Raw genomic sequence first — 22,038 nt, 5'->3', positions numbered from 1 at the left:
GTTCTCGCAGTCTTCCTGCCGGGACTCCAGTTCAGCAACCCTCGCTTCCAATGCTCCCATCCGCTGACTTGTCTCTTGGTGGCATTTGGTACTCTCCTCCATACGCTCCTCCAGCTCGTTGGTACAGGTGCCCACCTGGAGGATATCCCTCCTAAGCCCCTCCACCTCCCCTCTGAAAAAGGCTTTTAAGTCGACTAAGAGCCGTGCGATTTCTTGTTTTATTATTCGTGAGTGTCCCCCTGTAGCCCTCTCCGGTTCTTGGGCTGAATCTGAGTCAGAGATCGCCGATAGCTCCGCTGTCCCGGCCTTGTCTGAGCCCGTGAAGTATGAGCGCAAATCAGATTTGCGCCGAGCCTTCTGCCGCGTTGCCGCCATGACTCCTCCGGTATTATTTTATGTTCCGCTGACTATCGGGAGCATCTGGGTAATATTTGTGAGCTTTTTGGTTTGGTTTAAAATTGATTTATTTGCATTAAACTGCCGACGGTTGGCGGAGCTGTGAGGTTACACTACCATCTCCAACCCGTCGCGCATGCGCATCCTGTGTAGTGTTTTTATTGTGGGTAGTGGGGATGGGTGAAGGGGGTATTGTCCCCAAAAGTGGGTGGGTAGGCCTCCCATGTGGGTAGTGGGTGAGGGTGGTTAGGCCTCCTGGTGGGTAGTGGGTGAGGGTGGGTTAACCCCTTAATTACTCTAGCGGTTATTAACCGCTAAGGTGATTATAAGGGGTTAGGGGAAATTTTATTATCTCTTTTTATTCTTGTGTATATTTTGCAGCACCGGAGGGCAGGGGCGGGGTGAGGATGAGGACGGCCTTCATCGTGGGTGTCTGGTAGGGGTGAGTGCAAGATGTATTTTTTTTTATTTCTGCTGCTTATTGTATTTTAAATAGGCAAATGCACTATTATCCATATGTGGATAATAGTAATTTTGCCCAATACTGTACTGTATGTGTTAGGGTGCGGGGGTGGGGGGGTGTATATTTAAAAGTATTTATGTGTTTTTTAATTATATTTTTGAGGCACAGAATTGGTACTGCAGGCAAGCGGGGACCTCCTGACACCTGTGGGACAACCTGAGCGCCACCGATTGCCTGTAGGATAATTCCTGTGCATCCCCAAACAATTAAGCTATGATATGTATGTTAGGGGGTATAAGGGTTGTTGGGGGCACAGGGGGTGGGAGTGTTATGAATTGCAATGTTTTTGGGGGGCAATTGTCCCCAATAAACATGCTACTGTGCCTTAACCTCTTCATTGCCTTATCGAATAGCTGATAAGGTAACGAAGCTGCTTTAATGTATTTTTATTAATATTGTGCGGGAGCAGGGGGGCTCCTGAGCTGAACCACTTTGATTTCTGGCTCAGGGACAACCTGCTACCCGAGTTACTGGCCCCGGTATGGGGCATCGGTGCCGGTATCCCATTATTTACATGTCACACATCACGCGATGTGGACGCAATAAAAATGGCGTCGACACTGGCACCCGACACTGGCATTCCGGTGAGATTTGCGCAGAGAGAGAGGTGGATCTCTCTGCTGCAGACACATCTCACCAGTGGATCCCTTCTCAGCAGGCAAACCGTCTCACCACCGGCTACTCGCCATGTTTGGAAAGGTTGCTCTCACAGGTATTCAGGCCTTCCTGCATACCGTGAGAGCAACTCACCAAAAAGATGGCGAGTTCAAGCCCCTGCCGAAAGTACTTTTTTGTAGTTACTGCATAGACCCCAATGTCTCTATTCCCTGTGACCTGGTCCCAGGCCGCAGGGCACCGCGAGCCCATCCGGTCTCCGCGTGCAGAAATATACTAAAGGGGAAGCGTCCCTATCTGGGTCCTCCCTACAACACTTAGCGGGTTGTGACTCAGGGCCCAGCTGGGGTCTAATGGGCAAGACTAGGCCTAGTCCAGGGAAGCACAGCTTCCTGGACACTACCTATCCTCTTACTGCCCTCCGTCTGGCGTGTGTGTTCTCCGCTGCGGAGGATATCCTGTCTCTCCTCTCTGCTTTGAGACCTTTTGGCTCGTACGCCCCATGTTTGGCTCGTACGCCTCCCTGTGGATCCTGGGCGTATTGCGGAGCCAACCAAGATGGCCACCGCACCTATCTCTGTCTGAGCATGCACATTACCCATGCTGCACATGTGTGATAACTAAGATGGTCGCCCCCAGACTCCCGGTCCGGCGCGGAGCTCAGACAGCTCCGATCAACCCGGCAGCTTCCCTCCCCGGAAGGTAAGAAGGGGCTCGGCTACTTATATATATTGCCCTGATATTTTTCAGGCTTTATATAGTTTTTTAATAAATATAGATTTACTCTCTATGTGCATTATCTATCTCTGACTTACATTGGTCAACGAAGTCATCACCTGATTGTTCTATTGCAAGCCGATTTAGTTTTTTTGATTCCTGAATCATAATACGGTTCCAGTGTGTGCGGAGAAAGATTTGGCTATCTTACCACTGCTATATTCTTTGGACAACAGTAAAACCGTGGCCTCTGACCTATATGTAAGATCGAGTTCCACCTGTTCTAGAGAAAAGCTCTAATTCATCTAATCAGTTGTAAGTGCTTCTCTTATCTATTTTTGAAGACCCATTACAGACATACTACTCTATGTTTTGTCCCCTTTTTTCTTTTTCTACAAGGTTCATCTGGGTAGTCACTGGTATTCTTCAGATGGGGAGCTGGAACCTTGTGGTCTGTGGTGTGTGCTGTCACTTCCGGATCCGGGTACCGTTCAGAGAGGGATGCACATCTATAAATATATATATATATATATATATATATATATATTATATATTTATATATTATATTGCATCATTTAGATAAGTTTAAAATAGATAATTGATGTTGTATTCTCTGACAGAGACAATAATAACCTTATTTTAAAGTTAACACAGTTGTTAACCTAAGAACTACAGTCTGCAAACATCTAAATGTTCTTATTAAGCAATTCTGAGAAAGAAAATGACATGTAATTTGTTTCCTGTTATAGTTTGCTTGTCTGCTGCCAGCTTATTCACATTAATGAAATAAGTCAGGCAGAAGTATGCTTACATCTTTAATGCTGTAATTTCCAAGCCCACTACCTCATCATTGTTCACCATGACAAGGGTAAGATAACATATTTAATATGAATAATTAAACATGCTCAATAATTAACTCGTCAAACTGAGTTCATTTTGTGCCAATTGAATTACTCAACCTACAAGTTATAATAATGTGCCTGTCTAATGCATAGGAGTGTATACATAGTTACAGGAAATATGGCTTCGTTTTTAATGGTTTTGTGTATATCTCATTTTGTTTTCTAGCGTGTGTTCTTGAGCACTATTTTTATTTATGCTTGCTCCTCCAGTGAGGTACTTCAGATCCTAATATAGCGGGATTCATAATTATCCAGCTGTATGTACACTAACAACATGCAGGATTTGTTAAAAAAAAAAAATGTCTCATCTTTCTACTAACTGTTTTATGAATACTACTAAAGGACAACATATTGTTTTTATATATTTGACAGAAATGTCTAAATGATGTGTTTGTGCCAGCTCAGACACAAAAGTCTGTATTGTGAGGGGGAAAAAAAACAAGGCACGAAGATTGCATCATTTAGATAAGTTTAAAATAGATAATTGATGTTGTATTCTCTGACAGAGACAATAATAACCTTATTTTAAAGTTAACACAGTTGTTAACCTAAGAACTACAGTCTGCAAACATCTAAATGTTCTTATTAAGCAATTCTGAGAAAGAAAATGACATGTAATTTGTTTCCTGTTATAGTTTGCTTGTCTGCTGCCAGCTTATTCACATTAATGAAATAAGTCAGGCAGAAGTATGCTTACATCTTTAATGCTGTAATTTCCAAGCCCACTACCTCATCATTGTTCACCATGACAAGGGTAAGATAACATATTTAATATGAATAATCAAACATGCTCAATAATTAACTCGTCAAACTGAGTTCATTTTGTGCCAATTGAATTACTCAACCTACAAGTTATAATAATGTGCCTGTCTAATGCATAGGAGTGTATACATAGTTACAGGAAATATGGCTTCGTTTTTAATGGTTTTGTGTATATCTCATTTTGTTTTCTAGCGTGTGTTCTTGAGCACTATTTTTATTTATGCTTGCTCCTCCAGTGAGGTACTTCAGATCCTAATATAGCGGGATTCATAATTATCCAGCTGTATGTACACTAACAACATGCAGGATTTGTTAAAAAAAAAAAATGTCTCATCTTTCTACTAACTGTTTTATGAATACTACTAAAGGACAACATATTGTTTTTATATATTTGACAGAAATGTCTAAATGATGTGTTTGTGCCAGCTCAGACACAAAAGTCTGTATTGTGAGGGGGAAAAAAAACAAGGCACGAAGATATTTGTCTCATTATCTAATCATATATAATCACCCTACCCTGCCTCCGGCGCGGGTAACTGCTCCGCTTTTCAGCCGGTCTGTGGAGCTTTGCGCGATCGGGGAGATTGTGGGGATGGCCATTTTGCGCATGCACAGAGTCGGCAGGATCGGCGACCATCTTTGAATGGCTCTGCATGCACCGCGGCGGAACTACAAGCCCCAGAATCCTTGGGGGGATATAACACATGGACTGTCCCAGCTAATTTGGCCCTGAGACCGCTATAGTTCAGTATTGTAGGGAAGGCCCCAGATAGGGACCTTTCCCTTAGAACTACAGCCGCACTACTTGCCGGTGGACGGACATCCACACGGCGACCTGTGACCTTGGACAAGAGCTGCACATTGCAGCAGAGAGGTGGAACTCTCCAGCTGGAGATCGCACCACGGACCGCTCCCTGGATAAGATGTGAGGGGAGTTGTGTTGGAGGCCCCGCTGCATAGTACCTGATCCAGCATCCTCCTTTCATTATTCCCTGGTCGAGCCTGTGACCAGGATGGTACCAATGTGCACCTACACATCACCTGGGATTAGCGCGACCTCACACCTGGGTGTGTGTTAGGGACCCCTGGAAATGTGGTCTGCTGTGCAGTGGCTCAGGGGCTTACAACAATTTTGGCCAAAAATGTTAAACTAAAAGACCATTTTATTTAATAGATATTTATACATATATATTTAGGCACTGTACCGTGTATAAATTTCACTGGATGTGCACTGAGCTCTGTCTGTGTTTTATGTTCTGTCTCTGGTTTTAAATATATATTGCCATCCTCAGTAGCACTCCTCTTTGACACTTATATGCTTATATATATGTTGTGGTTATTTTGGGGGTTCAATAGGAGCTTGTTAGGTGTCCAATATGTTTTACAATTCTTGTTCAGCTAGTCTTAGCTGATTGGAGTGTGGCAACCTCCTACCTAATTAAAGCTTACCCCCTCCCACATTTAAATGGTTAAAAGCTCACTCCATAGCATCTCCCACTCAGGGAACTTGCTTGCTTGCAGTATGGTTGTGACAAATCTAATACAGAGTGCTTTTCCTGGTAATGTACAGGTTATTAAAAGCTTCAATCAGACTTAGAACTTTGCAACTAATATTGACAGATTTATTATAAATCATTCTTCCTGGTATTGCACAGGTTATTAAGAATTTATATTAGTGTTAGGGACCCCTGGAAATGTGGTCTGCCGTGCAGTGGCTCAGGGGCTTACAACAATTTTGGCCAAAAATGTTAAACTAAAAGACCATTTTATTTAATAGATATTTATACATATATATTTAGGCACTGTACCGTGTATGAATTTCACTGGCTGTGCACTGAGCTCTGTCTGTGTTTTATGTTCTGTCTCTGGTTTCCAATATTATATGGGCATGATGTACCCACTTTACAAATGAATGTGTGAAGGGTGGGGCTATTTGCCTGGGGAGGGTGGTTAGGCCTCCCGGGTGGATAGTGGGGCGGGGTGGGTTAACTCCTTATTAATTTTATGGTTATTAACACAAAGGTAATTCAGGGGCTAGGGGACATTAGATTGTATTTTTGCTATGTATTTTCTGGCAACGGAGGACTGGGACCTTGCAGGATCCTGACGAGGACGCCCATCATAATGCCAGGGGTAAGTAGAACGGTTTTATTTACTTTATTTATGCTGGCTAATGTGTTTAATAATGGGCAAATAATCTATTATCCTTGGTGGTGGGTGGTTGGGGGGGTGTATTGATTTAAATTTAGGCCATGTTTTATTTTTTTACATACAGGATTGGTACCGCAGGGCAGCAGGGACCCATGGAGACAACCTGAGGACCCATGGACACCCACGGGTACCATGAGAGGACCCACGGATGCCCACAGGTACCACCTGCAGTATCATGGGGGACACCTGCGGGGAAGAACCAGGGGCCCCACAGCTATGGGGGCCTCGCAGACCTGCAGGGACCACCCGAGGGCCCCAGACCCCCGTGGGAACCACCCGAAGGCCCCCAGACCCCTGTGGGAACCACCTGATGGCCCCCAGACACCTGTGGGGATGACCCAGGGACCCCCAGATAACAACGGGGACCACCTGTGGACCCTATTGGGACCCGCAGGGACAACCTTGAGGCCCATGGTGCCTAGCGGGGACCACCCGGAGGCCCCCAGACACCCGTGGGTACCCCCAGGGATGCACTGTGTGTCCTGTGGACACCCGTCAGGCCCACCGGGACCCCCGGTTGCCTGGGGTATTAATCCTGTATGTAAAATAATAAATCATGTTTTTATGTGGGGCACAGGGAGTGGGTGGGTTATGTATAAATGTTTATTAAATATGGTAATGTTTATTGTGGGACCTAAGAGATGGGTAGTGGGTCTGTTATGTGTATTGTTTTTATTGTGGGTTGCGGGGGTGGGTGAACGGGGTATTGTCCCCAAGGATGGGTGGTTAGACCTACTGGGGGTGTAGTGGGGGAGGGTGGGTTAACCTAGGTGGGTTAACCCCTTAATCACTTTAGCGGTTACTAACCGCTAAAGTGATTAAGGGGTTAGGGGACATTAGATTGTCTTTTTTTATTCTTCTGTATTGTTTGTAATAATGAAGGACATGGGCGGGAAGAGGATGAGGACAGCCTTCATTGTGGCAGCCTGGCAGGGGTGAGTGCAAGATTTATTTATTTTATTTATGCTGATTAATGTTGTATTTTAAATGGGCAAATGCACTATTATCCACATGTGGATAATAGTAATTTTGCCCATTACTGTACGGTATGTGTTAAGGGGCGTGGTAGAAGGGGATGTATTTATGTATTTAGCATCTCCCACTCAGGGAACTTGCTTGCTTGCAGTATGGTTGTGACAAATCTAATACAGAGTGCTTTTCCTGGTAATGTACAGGTTATTAAAAGCTTCAATCAGACTTAGAACTTTGCAACTAATATTGACAGATTTATTATAAATCATTCTTCCTGGTATTGCACAGGTTATTAAGAATTTATATTAGTGTTAGGGACCCCTGGAAATGTGGTCTGCCGTGCAGTGGCTCAGGGGCTTACAACAATTTTGGCCAAAAATGTTAAACTAAAAGACCATTTTATTTAATAGATATTTATACATATATATTTAGGCACTGTACCGTGTATGAATTTCACTGGCTGTGCACTGAGCTCTGTCTGTGTTTTATGTTCTGTCTCTGGTTTCCAATATTATATGGGCATGATGTACCCACTTTACAAATGAATGTGTGAAGGGTGGGGCTATTTGCCTGGGGAGGGTGGTTAGGCCTCCCGGGTGGATAGTGGGGCGGGGTGGGTTAACTCCTTATTAATTTTATGGTTATTAACACAAAGGTAATTCAGGGGCTAGGGGACATTAGATTGTATTTTTGCTATGTATTTTCTGGCAACGGAGGACTGGGACCTTGCAGGATCCTGACGAGGACGCCCATCATAATGCCAGGGGTAAGTAGAACGGTTTTATTTACTTTATTTATGCTGGCTAATGTGTTTAATAATGGGCAAATAATCTATTATCCTTGGTGGTGGGTGGTTGGGGGGGTGTATTGATTTAAATTTAGGCCATGTTTTATTTTTTTACATACAGGATTGGTACCGCAGGGCAGCAGGGACCCATGGAGACAACCTGAGGACCCATGGACACCCACGGGTACCATGAGAGGACCCACGGATGCCCACAGGTACCACCTGCAGTATCATGGGGGACACCTGCGGGGAAGAACCAGGGGCCCCACAGCTATGGGGGCCTCGCAGACCTGCAGGGACCACCCGAGGGCCCCAGACCCCCGTGGGAACCACCCGAAGGCCCCCAGACCCCTGTGGGAACCACCTGATGGCCCCCAGACACCTGTGGGGATGACCCAGGGACCCCCAGATAACAACGGGGACCACCTGTGGACCCTATTGGGACCCGCAGGGACAACCTTGAGGCCCATGGTGCCTAGCGGGGACCACCCGGAGGCCCCCAGACACCCGTGGGTACCCCCAGGGATGCACTGTGTGTCCTGTGGACACCCGTCAGGCCCACCGGGACCCCCGGTTGCCTGGGGTATTAATCCTGTATGTAAAATAATAAATCATGTTTTTATGTGGGGCACAGGGAGTGGGTGGGTTATGTATAAATGTTTATTAAATATGGTAATGTTTATTGTGGGACCTAAGAGATGGGTAGTGGGTCTGTTATGTGTATTGTTTTTATTGTGGGTTGCGGGGGTGGGTGAACGGGGTATTGTCCCCAAGGATGGGTGGTTAGACCTACTGGGGGTGTAGTGGGGGAGGGTGGGTTAACCTAGGTGGGTTAACCCCTTAATCACTTTAGCGGTTACTAACCGCTAAAGTGATTAAGGGGTTAGGGGACATTAGATTGTCTTTTTTTATTCTTCTGTATTGTTTGTAATAATGAAGGACATGGGCGGGAAGAGGATGAGGACAGCCTTCATCGTGGCAGCCTGGCAGGGGTGAGTGCAAGATTTATTTATTTTATTTATGCTGATTAATGTTGTATTTTAAATGGGCAAATGCACTATTATCCACATGTGGATAATAGTAATTTTGCCCATTACTGTACGGTATGTGTTAAGGGGCGTGGTAGAAGGGGATGTATTTATGTATATTTTTTTGGGGGGGCACAGGATTGGTACTACATGCAAGCGGGGACCCCCAGACACCTGCGGGACCACCAGGGAACTCCTGTTGGGCCCCCGAACACCCGCGAGGTCCACCCGAGAACCACTGCCAGCCTAGAGTATATTTCCTGTGCATTAAACAAAGTAAGATATTTTATGTATGTTAGGGGGGTGTAGGGGTGGTTGGGGGCACAGGGGGTGGGTGTGTTGTATATTGCAATGTTTATTGGGGGCAATTGTCCCAAATAAACATGCTATTGTGCCTTAACCCCTTCATTGCCTTAGCGAATAGCCACTAAGGTAATGAAGCTGCCTTAATGTATTTTTTTAATAGTGTGTGGGATAAGGGGGTCTCCTGTGATGAACCACTTTGATTTCTGGCTCAGAGACCCCCTGCTTCCTGAGTTACAGGCCCAGGTTTGGGACATTGGATGCCAGTGTCGCCACCATTTTTATTGCGTCCACGTCGCGTGATGTGTGACATGTAAACAATAGAGGAGATACCGGCACCCAATATCTTGGCCTGTAATTTGGGAAGCAGGGGATCCCCGAGGTTGAAATCAATGCGGTTCAGCTCAGGACACTCCCTGCTCCAGCACAGTACTGTAGTGCCGACGAGTATTCTAAAACAAATCTGCGGCAATCACCAACAAGACCCAGGTACATGTTGGGTACATGCTGGGTATATGCTGCAACATCTCAGTGACATTTCTGCAGACAGACTAATGGCCCATCGGATTAACAGCGGGGGTCCCTGGCAGACCCATTAAAACTGAATGGGACTGCCTGGGACACCTGCTGTGCTAATCCGATGGGCCATTAGTCTCTGCAGAAATGTCACTGAAATGTTGCAGCATGTACCCAGCATCTGAGCAGCTTGCTACGGAGCAGATTTCGGGACCAAAGAACACTACTGGACACCAACGGACCAAAGTGGATCAAGGGGGAGCATTTTGAGCATTGTCTCAACCCTGGGGTACCCCCTATTTTACCTAAACCTGCCCGGGCAGTGCACAGATTGCAGGATTGAGACTTACTATCGGGCTACTCCCGTTTTTAACCTCTTGGAGACCCATCAAGTGCAATTGCACAAACAGCTTCATCTGCACATTTTTTACTATTATTATCAATGTATTAATTCTCATGTTGTTGTTGTCCTAGAGGTTTATCCCTGGGACAAGATATATTAATAAAGATATAGAGTTTGACCACAACCCCGTACTGACTGCGCTTCTAACTTTTTTCTTCTTTGTTGCCACGTATTTATCAGGGACTGGGGGTTCCCTGTTTTAAAGAAGCTGCACCATTCATTGGGTTGTGTTTGTCTCGCTCATATATATATTCTTTTCAGCAATACCCTATACGCACCGGACAGGTTCATGTCACATGTTTTTTTGTTTTTTATTTTTATATATATTTTGTTGTCAATCTTGCTTATTGCCCATATTCGTAGTAACATCCCATTTGGCGCATTTTTATTTTTTGTTTTTTCTTGTATGTACCCAGCATGTACCAGGATCTTGTTGGTGATGGCCCCATATTTTTCAAGACAAGTTTAAGGCAAGTTTTAGAATATTCGTCGGCGCACCTGTATTGATAAATATTACATTAATGCAGCTTCATTACCTTAGCGCATAGCCGCTACGATAATGAATTATTTTTTTATTTATATGTGTGTTTTGACACTAGTGTGCATGAGAAGGGTGTCTCCTGAGCTGTACCGCATTGGTTTCAGCCTCGGGGACACCCTACTTCATGAGATACAGGCCACTTTATGTGGTGCCGGTAACCCCCTGCAGAATTTAAATCCCCGATCACATGACCGGGACATTTAAATGCATAGGAGATACTGGCTCCCCATAACGGGGCCTGTATCTCGGGAAGTAGTGGGTCCCCGAGGCTGAAACCAATGCGGTTCAACTCAGGAGACCCCCTTCTCATCTACACTATGAATAAAATTTAAATGTTAAAATATTTTTTTTTCCGGCGAGATTATCACTGTGAGAGGCGGATCTCTCTCTGCAGCAGATAGATCTCGCCTGGGGAGCCTTTATTGGTGGGCCGGTCATCTCGGTGCCAGCAACTCGCCATGTTTCGAAATGTTGCTCTCATTGGTATTTGTGCATGTCTGCATACCGTGAGAGATTCTCGGCAAAAACATGGCGAGTTCAAAACCCTGCCGTTAATTTTTTTCAGCGCTTACTGTATCAGGCCCTATGTGTGTGTATGTACATAGATAGATACACACATGTATGTACAGAACACACACACATATATGTACTGTAGCAGATGCTATTACACCCACTGTCCCCTTTTTATCATGTCGCTAATGTATTTTCTGTGGAGGTTGCTCCCGCTAATGTGTTGTGTGTGCTGCAGCAACACACCAGCAGGTGCAATAACGTCTGCTACATCCATAATACATCCAGATGTAGTCAGACTTACTTTCCCTGCAGGGATTGCCAAGGGAACCCATCTGTTGAAAATCCCTGGTACTGGGGAGAAAAGCCACGGGCAGCCCATAAATGCCAACGCTGCACATAACACTCACCTGCCCCGGCAAGGGTCCGGGGAACTTTGGTCTGTCTACGTGTGTGTGTGGGTGTGTGTGTGTGTGTGTGTGTGTGTGTGTGTGTGTGTGTGTGTGTGTGTGTGTGTGTGTGTGTGTGTGTGTGTGTGTGTGTGTGTGTGTGTGTGTGTGTGTGTGTGTGTGTGTGTGTGTATATGTATACACATTATGTTAAGTGCAAACAAATATTGGTCTCCATTAAACATTATTTTTTTTTAGAAATGCTCAGCTATGGGTCTATTCTTCTTAACCCATAATCTGCATATACTGTAGGTAGAAGGATACTCTAAATGAATAAAATAAACACACATTCATGTGTATAATGACCGTGTTTAAATTTGACTAGAGAGACACCAGGTTACAACATGCAAATACCTCTGTGAATAGGCCAAGTAGTTTTTAATTCTGTTCTGGCTTCAACCACCACCTTTAATGTCAGTGCATTTCCTCTTGTTCTACTGTTTCGCGGAAGATTACATTTTCTCCCCTCCTGTACCTTGTGATGATTTTGCCTCTGCCTCCTCAGTCTTGGTAATTTCTCATATGTTTCATAATGAGAGTGCAATGGGGACAGGTGTAAGTATAAAAAGTATATCTTTATGTAGGGATAATAAAAAACTCAAATCTAAAATGTCATAAATACAGGCATACCCCGCATTAACGTACGCAATGGGACCGGAGCATGTATGTAAAGTGAAAATGTACTTAAAGTGAAGCACTACCGTTTTTCCACTTATCGATGCATGTACTGTACTGCAATCGTCATATACGTGCGTAACTGATGTAAATAACACATGTGTAACAGGTTCTATAGTCTCCCCGCTTGCACACAGCTTCGGTACAGGTAGGGAGCCGGTATTGATGTTCAGCACGTGCTGACAGGCGCATGCGTGAGCTGCCGTTTGCCTATTGGGCGATATGTCCTTACTCGCGAGTGTACTTAAAGTGAGTGTCCTTAAACCGGGGTATGCCTGTACAGTAGTTCTTTGTCAAAGAACTACTGTTCGAAACGCGTAGGAGGTTGCTCTCCTCCGTTTGTTGGATGTTTTCACATCAATAAATAATCTATTTTGTTATCCTGGGACCCACTTTATTGGACTGTGCGCCAGTTTTCCTCTTTTCTCTACATTAAATGCCTAAACAATCCTAAAATGTAATAAAATCAAGCCCTACAAAAATATAACAATTTACTAAAAACAATAAACAGAAATAGAAAACATAACAATTCATTCAAAACAATAATTTGTCAAAACAATCATTGCCTGTCGCTGTATTTATCTATACCGTAAAGGGGCACAGATAAATACATTAGCAGTCAATGGGCAAAGAAAAAAAAATACAATTAAAAAACTGCAAAATTTTTATTACATACATTCAATATTTTTCTTACTTTTAGAAGTCTTCACCCTCTGAGTCCCAGGGTATCAGGAAGCTCTCGATTGGGGACGCCATCCTCCGTAATCCTCAGCGATCCTCTTCATCAGTGGATGTTGTCTCGTCGGGTTCTAAAGCTAAAATGAGATGGAACAGGCCTTATACAAGGCCTGTGATGTCCCATTTTAGGGTCAGATGGTATAGCTCCAATCCTATTGGACGCTGACAAGCTTTAAAAAAAATTACGGATGTGACGTCATATCCAAGGGAGGTATGTCACATCCTTAAAACCACATGGCTGCCATCACATGGTACTTCAGCCAATAGGATTTGGGACAATCCGATTGGTTAAAGTACCATGTGACATGTTCCATTTTTTTTAAGGATGTGACAGCACTATAAGTAATGATGTCCCATCCATTTAAAAAAAAATGTTGCCTTCACATGGTACAGTAACCAATGGGATTGTGAGATTTAACATGTGGTACTCTCACAATCTCATTGTTTCCTGTACCATGTTATGGCAACATTTGTGTGGATCACCGTCTGTCGCAGTCACCCCATCAAACTGTGGCGTTATTGCTTTCTCCATTGCAGTGTAGCTTTCCTGATGAAACGTTAGAACGCAAAACATGTGTAGGCAAAGAGTTTACACGCACCATGATGTATGATGCTGGAGAATGTGATGACGGAAGCCTGAAGTCCACACTCACCAATGAGGATGCCATGATCAGCTGTTGCTTGCTGCACCTCATACTACTGTAAGTATTGGGGCTCTTTTTCATCTACAGCCCTGTCCTCCATATGTGTGGGTTTTCTGAATACCAACGATTGGGACTTAGCTGAGGATAACATCAGAGCCCCAGTTGTGGGGAGATCGGAACGTTTTTTTACTAATTATAAATGTTATATTGTATATTTTTTACATAAAGTATTACTTATTTTTATTCAGTATGTCTCTCTGTGTGCTCTTTCTTTTATTTCAGTGTAGCTTTCCTGCCTGGATGTGTAGCCCTTTAATTCTGGTCTCTGCATGGAGACGTAGGGTCAAATTCTAATCTGACACCATATGTAAGAGATGTGTGCAGAGGTATACTAATGGACACCGGTTTGGGTGAAATTAAAACATGGCTGTATTGATTGAAATGTAAAGAAATAAAGTGCGCAACTTATAAACCATTTAACCACAACCCACTTAAAGTGATATAGTATTAATAGTGAAAAGAATAGTTACAACCCTTAGTTCTTAGGGTGTAAATACATAAAAATTCTCTAAGTACAGTGGCAGCTGCAGCTGTTAGATGGTCAGGGTGGCTCAGCACTCCGACAGCACTACAGACAACAAACACAAAAAAACAGCGCAAACTGCATAGTGAAGTATATCAAATATTATTGTTCCATAAATAAGGGTAAGTATTAGGCGTACATTAAGTAGATAGAACAAGTGCATTGAGTGCTAAAAGTACGATGAGTTACCACTCAGCAACAGGCGTTAGGCAGCTCTGGGTATCACAGCAACAGAGATTTCTGCGGTCATCAACGCTTCCTCTATACACGATCCTGGAGAAAACGACTAGATCCGGTGGGGCTGTCTCTTTCGGAGGTGAGTTCCTCCAAGCGGTGTCGGCAAGCGTGTTCCCGTCAGACTTCAGGGTCGCGTCTGGATGACATCACAGCGACATGCGTAAAAGTCCTCGTGGCACGCGTAGATCGTGTAATGAGTCCGGTATGCACCAGAGTCCCGATACACCCAAATAATGGGGATAGAAGGTCGTAGCACCAACAGTTCTATTAGCCACTAGGCAGTATAACAAAGAGGCAGTATAGCACCAATAGAAATATTTAAAATAGAACAATGAAATCAACTAATCCTACGCGTTTCGTAGCTCACGCTACTTCATCAGGGATAGTTTGGCAATGAATTCAGTCTGCAATAAGTATACCTCACTCTGTCCGTATAGCTCCCAATCAGAATAATAATAGGAAGGGGGTGGAAAAGAGGAGGGGTAACCCAAGCAGATCAACAACTCACTGACAATCAGAACACATTACACATTATTTTATTGACATAAAAAAAATGAGAACCTAAAAATGAAAAGAAAACAATATTAATAACAACATCTTAATCCATAAAATGGCAGACAAATTTACACATCAGATAATGTATAAAGAATAGTAAAAATACCAAAACTATAATCAAACTAGGGAGAGATTGACACATTCCTATCGAATCAATACATAGCCCAGACATCTATGTCTTCGTTCAATCCCTTAGGGGACATTGTGTTTAGCTTAAATATCCAAAACGTCTCTTAAGTGGTGAGTTTCTTTACTCTATCACCTTTCCTCCTTTCACAAGGTATATGTTGAATACCCCTAAATCTCAGACCTGAAGGATCCTTCTTATGGTGTAACAAAAAGTGTCTGGAAACACTATATTTCTCATATCCACTTCTGATGTTTCTGATGTGTTCCTGGATTTGGATTTTTAGGCAGCGCTTAGTCCTGCCTACATACTGTAAACCGCATCCACATTCAATTACATATACCACAAACATTGACGTGCAGAGTATAAAGTCATCCACTGAAAATATTTCATTGTTACTTTTCGAAATTATCTGTTTTCTATCTGAGTGCATATATTTACAAATAGAACAATTCCCACACATATGGTTGCCACTAGGTTTACTACTTAACCAATTACTGGGGATTGTATTGCTAACACTCCTGCCAATGTCACTGGGGACCAAAATATTTTTTACATTTCTAGCCCTTCTATAAATAAATTTAGGTGATTTCACGAGATGAGGGCCCAGTACTACATCGTTGCACAAAATACCCCAGTATTTGCCAATAATGCATTCAATCTCTTTTTGAGCTACGTTATAATTTGTAAAAAAAAGGAACACTAATCTCATTATTCGTGTTGATTTCCTCTTTTTAGGTAACAGCATGAAATCACGATTCATATTCCTAACTTTTAACAGTTCTTTCTTTAAGATATGTGCTGAATAACCCCTCTCAATGAATTTATTCATAAGTTCCCGTGCTTGTTGATCAAAGACATCAATATTATTACAGTTTCTCCTCAGCCTTGTGAATTGTCCCCCTGGTATATTACGTATCCAGGAGGCTTTGTGGCTACTATTCGCCATTAAAAGGTTATTCATATCCACTTTCTTGAAATGTGTTTCGGTGTTGACCGTGTTGTTATCGGAGATCGTGAGTTTAAGATCCAGGAAATCGACGGTTTTTATGTCAGTAACACAAGTAAATTTAAGGTTATATTCATTTTGATTCAGATGTGTTAGAAACAATTCCGTAGACTCAAGATCTCCATCCCAAACACAAATTATGTCGTCTATATACCGACGCCATATAATAACCTTCTTTGAAAATGGATTATTAGTCCAAATCACATGGTCCTCCCAATCTCCCACATACAGGTTTGCGAAACTAGGGGCAAACCGTGTGCCCATCGCTGTTCCGCAAACCTGTATGTAGAAGTCGGAGAGAAACATTAAATAGTTGTGTTCAAGTATGAACTGAATTGAGTCAGTAATGAACAACCCATTGAGCTGATGCAAATGTGGATCTTTTGAAAGAACACTTGAGATAATTTCAATGCCTTTCTTATGAGGGATTGTGTATATAATGCTTGAATGTCGCAGGTTATTCATCTGAAAGTGCTCTTCCATTTAAAGTCACTAAACAGAGTAAGAACGGCAGTGGAATCTTTTAAATATGAAGGGATATTTAGTACATAGGGTTGGAGGTAGTAATCAATTAGTTGTGACAAATTGGCAGTAAGTGATTGAATTCCTGATACAATTGGTCTACCGGGGGGGATTTACAACAGATTTATGCATTTTTGGTAGGTGATAAAAAACTGGAATGGTGGGAAAATCTGAATAAAGAAAATTAAACTCATTATACGTAATCACAGATTTAGAAAACGCATCATCTAGTAATACCTTTATTGCCTCAAAAAATCTTGAGTCTGATCTTTTAGTAATTTAAAATAGAAGGAGGTGTCCTGAAGTAGTCTATGTGCCTCATTTTCATAATCTAACCGATTCTGTAACACGACACCTTCTCCCTTATCCGCGTGTCTTATTATAAGGTTATCATTATCTTTTAACATTTTCAGTGCAAAATTTTCCTTTTCGGTAAGATTTTGTTTAATCCTTCCAAACTTAAAATCACGTGACAGTGTTGTGAACTCATTACAAACCATATTAAAGAAAGTGTCAATGTGATGGCCTTTAGACCTAATAAAGGTGAAGCCCGGCTGGCGGCCCCTAAAACCATGTGCCAAGGGCTGAAGTGTCAGCTCTTGAGTCTAGTAATGCACTCTGATATGTTTCCCTCTTTTTCTCTTCCCATTTTACGGCCCCCTATAAGCTCCATAGCTAGGCATGCCATGTGTAGTTAGGTCCCCTGTTAGGAGATAGCTACAGAACAGGGACTTTGAGAAAAAGAGTTTAAGGGTTGATATTGGAAATAGACTTAAAAAGTGTATTAAATGTTGCTGACTGGAGTAGCCGGTAGTACTGGTATTTTACCCTCAAATCACGTATGATTTGCGGAGACCCATCTGTAGATGAAGACGGGGTATGTGTATGGAAGTCCCATGCAAAGTATAGGGAAAACCTGACCTGTTTTGGGCTTTACCTATTCCCTGTGCCCCAGAAACATAAAACTTTGGGAATGTAAGTTTTAGGTGGGATATTTGGGTCGAAATGCATTTGTCTTGTTTGCAGGAGTTCAGGGGAGAAAGTTACCGGTAGTCCCATAATTCTCCCCGATGTGCAGGCATAATTTGAGGGTACGTGAGGTGAATTACACTGGGGCTACACAGTGTCCCCCAGATTCCTGGTTTTTGAGCCCAAGTATCCCAGACCCATTTCCCTCACAGGTATAAGGTTCCCCTAGATATATACTTTATTAAAACATGTTTTATAGTCTTTTGTGCTTATTGTATAAATGTCTATGCATTCAGCACGAGCATGCAACTAGGTGCCGGGATGTCTACATAGACATCGGAGTTCAAAGGAGAGAGGATGTCCAGAGGTTATAAAACAATTTAGTGAGAGGGGAAGGGCGATTTGCCAGATCTGGGGTACAAAGGACACCAGACTTGGTGGAGCCTGCCCAAGTTGGTGGCAATTAGTTAGTTGGGGGAAGATGCAGCTCGTAGACGCATTTCCCATTGGCTGATTCATATTTCCCGCTCACCCGGCTTTTCGAGCTAGCTTGGCATGCCTCCACCTCTTACGTCAGCCAAGAGACGAGCCTCTGTTTCTATTGGCTAGTGGGAGGGAATTTCCATGCTCTGATTGGTCACACCTCCTACTTCCATACTGAAGATAGAACAGTGGAGGGTATGTAAGGAGATGGCCAAGGCAGAGAACCAGACCATCCTGTGACTTGAGTCCGTGAAGCACGGGCGGGTTTGTCAAAGTTGCTCTATTACGAATAACAGAGCAACGGGCTTCATTTCTGAAGCTAGGAAAGCCTGCCCAGCTGAGACAAAAACAGGCAATAAGTCCAAGTTCTCAGAAAAGAACGTAGCAGTCGCGACTAAGGGTTTTAGACGAAAAGAGGCTCAGGCACCCTGCACCTATTTGAGGCTAGTTTTCACCCCAGACACACAGTTAGTGTGTATTTCAACTGTATTTTGTATTTCATTTGTGTGTCCGTGGGTCTACCCGAATAAACCTCATTTTATTCCACTACCTTGTTTAGCCTTCTGAAAGATCCCAGTTAAAAGGTGTTAAAAGCCCTTGTCTCCCGTGACAGCCTTGCATGGAGACGTAGCTCCATGCAGCTCTTCCAGGCTGCAGTTTAAACAAACATTTGCTGATCGATATTATTTATAGCACAATATCACTTAGAAAAAACAAGTCGTTCGATTCTTCAATGTTTTACCAAACTTTTTAAAAAAATCATTTTTTTTAGTGAATACCGGTTTGACCCACATGTTTTATAGCGTGATAAAACAATGCAAAGTCTATCGGCAATGCACTGACCTTATCCTTATTTAGTGAATAGGCCCCTAAAAGTCATACAGAAGTGAGTTGTCAAACTTTGACTTTCAATTTTCTGCAGAATCAAAAATATCGATACAGCCTAAAAGTACTGTGCTGATACAGTTACAAAATATCCATCAAAGTCTGAATCACCTTATATCCAATAAACAATGCAGAAATATCCCATGGCTCTATTCTTTCATAAAATGGATGCAGCTTCAGTCTGGTACATTAACGTAGCTTTTCAGATGTAGCAAAATTTACTATCCTTGTAGCCACTGAAAAAAATGCGGAAAACCGTGGCTCAATCGCAGCCACAGGGACAGCAAGGTTTGCGGCCCAGAAGGATTAATGCTTTTGAATAGGACTCCCGCTGCGTCAATCCTTCGCTTGATGGGAGAGAATACCGGTACTCGCCTATTAGATGAGCTGCACAGCCGTCTCTCTGTCTGGAGCAGTGTCCCACACATAATTTAACTCATTAGAATAGGATTATTCAAGTATAACACTGCACTGCACTTTAAAGGGATGGTATAGTATTGAAAGAATGGTGTTACTGCCATCCAGACTTGAAACAGGCCCTATTCCTCATTTTTGCAACTAGACAAGGAGTTCAGAAAAGTTGGTCCCATTTCATATCCCTGAACATGCCAATATCTATTTTACATTTTCCATGTCACTTGTCACTAGTACAGAAAATCTTTCTATATGGCACCTTATTCATATATATATTGTAGCTCTTCTAAGTGTAGCCCTGGTTCCTATCGAACCCAGATCACTACCATGTGCTGTATAACCTGTAGGCTCACAGGGCCTAAGCCTCTGCCACGGAGAGCCTGGGGTATTCACAATACGTGTTAAATTGGTGCAGCGCCTCCACCTGCGATAGCTTCCGCCCTAGGGGAAGTGGGTCTTTGCAGGAACTTATGTACATAAGCAACTTATGTACACACCCACAGCAATACCTTAACCAATAAGCTTTTACTTATAGCAACCGTCAGCGTAATCAACATGTGCCCCCTTCCTAGAGGAGACACTACTAACAGAATCCTGTGAACGCTCACTCTACCTCTCCCTTCACTGGGTGATCCTACCCCGTGTCCAGTTTCCTCCTGAGATACGTTCCCCACCCCCCACATGAGTCAATGAAGGTATGAGTGTGTGACTGTGCAGCCACCGTGTCCCGGAGTGAATAATGATACAGTTGGTGCACTTGAAGTTTACCTGCTGGGCACTCCTGTACCCGGTGCTGCAACTGTCTTCACAAAGGATCGGCGTGGGCGTAGATCAGATCACCCGTAGGTGTCCGGGGTGATCCCACCCAGACACGCGGCTACTTGGCAGCAGGGCCTGGTCCCAAGCCTCCCGCTGATTTAGAACTGTCCCGTAACTATCATCGCACAGTTGGGGATCAGGAGCCTGACTATGGCCAGTCCCTAGCTCCGCTGCACTCTACTGGGGCTCAGGGCCTATCTGGGCCTGGGGCATGCGGCCTAGGTAGGGGGCGGCTGCCTCCCTACTCCGGAGCTCCTTCTCCTTCCTCCACCAGCTAGCTCTGACTCCTCGTGCGCGCCACCACTTCCTATCCTCCCTAAACTCGTACCTCATTGGTCCTGTCGTGTCACGGGGGGGCCGCGGGGGCTGCTGGGACCCGACATCCCCTAACTCCCCTCCTCCCTGAGCTCTCCTCCTTTGCGGGTTTCTGACACCCTGCCCTGCGCATGCGCAACCTCCATCCGGACCAGGTATGTGCCAGCGCCACCTTTAACATGGCAGCACCCTAACGTGGAACCTCCGTTATTGGAGCGTTCCCTAGGTGCAACACCCCCTCTCCCGTAACATCCAAAAAAGGGTGAATGGGGGTCCAGCTACATCCTCCCCCCTGTGGATTCCAACCTTCCCGCTTGGACAATACCTTCAAACTGGTACAACTTTTATATAATGAAAAATTGCATAACATCGACATTCCTTCCTCTACATCAGATTGTACATCTCGCTAAACATCACAATCACTGACTGTACGCAGCTGCGGGCCCACTGCTGAGCCTCATTGTGGGGTGCCCCAAATTGATCATATGCCATCCTCATGGGAGTTTGCCCGTTTCTCTGGCTTCGCCTCAACTGGTGTTCAGTCACTCCCTTGGGCAAGTGACTATCTGGGTCTTGAATCTCGAGTTCTTCCCTTGAGGGGATTAAAGTCTCTGAATTATCCTGGCTTGGTACAAAGCATGGGTTCCTTGGGTCTAGTGACGAGGTTTCCGGAATCACCCTCTGGGGTGATGGCTCCCCGCGCCCTTTGCCCGTTGCTCCGCCGGGAGGTGCACTCGGTTGAGGGCCCCTTTGAGAGGTTCCCTTTTGGGGGTCGTCCTGAAAGGTTGAGTTCCCTGGCATGTCATCTTCCAGTGTCCCCTCTCCATCCAATGCGGATGTAGGCCACTCCAAATCCCCCTCCTCCAATCGGGGAATAGGGAGCAAATGATTTTGGTGCCATGTCTTCACACGACCCTCCGAGTCTATAATGCGGTAGACTGGAAGGCCAGGCAATTGTGAGGCTACCTCGTACACTCCCTCCCTCCATCGGTCAGCCAATTTATGTTTCCCCCGTACTCCTAGGTTACGGAGGAGTACTGTGTCGCCTGGTTTAATGTCTCTGTGATTAACTTTATGATTGTATCACCGTTTATTTCCGGCGTTCAGTTTTTCGGTAGATTTCTCCGCTTGGGTGTAGGCCCATGGAAGATTCTCTTGCAATCGCTGAATATAGCGGAAATGCGTATTATTATGCACTCCATCGGTGGAGACTCTTAATTTTATGTCCACCGGCAATCGGGCTACTCGCCCAAACTTGAGGAAGTACGGGGAGGAACCCATGGAGTCATGTCGTGTGCAATTGTAGGCATGCACTAGGGTTTCCACGTGTTGACTCCATTCAGTCTTTTCGACCCCCGTTAAGGTGCCTAACATGTCCAGTAACGTGCGGTTGAACCGTTCGGGCAACGCATCCCCTTCGGGGTGGTA

This window comes from Ascaphus truei, chromosome 2 (assembly GCF_040206685.1).
Source record: "Ascaphus truei isolate aAscTru1 chromosome 2, aAscTru1.hap1, whole genome shotgun sequence".
Classification (NCBI taxonomy): Eukaryota; Metazoa; Chordata; class Amphibia; order Anura; family Ascaphidae; genus Ascaphus; species Ascaphus truei.
This window is presented reverse-complemented; position numbering follows the sequence as displayed.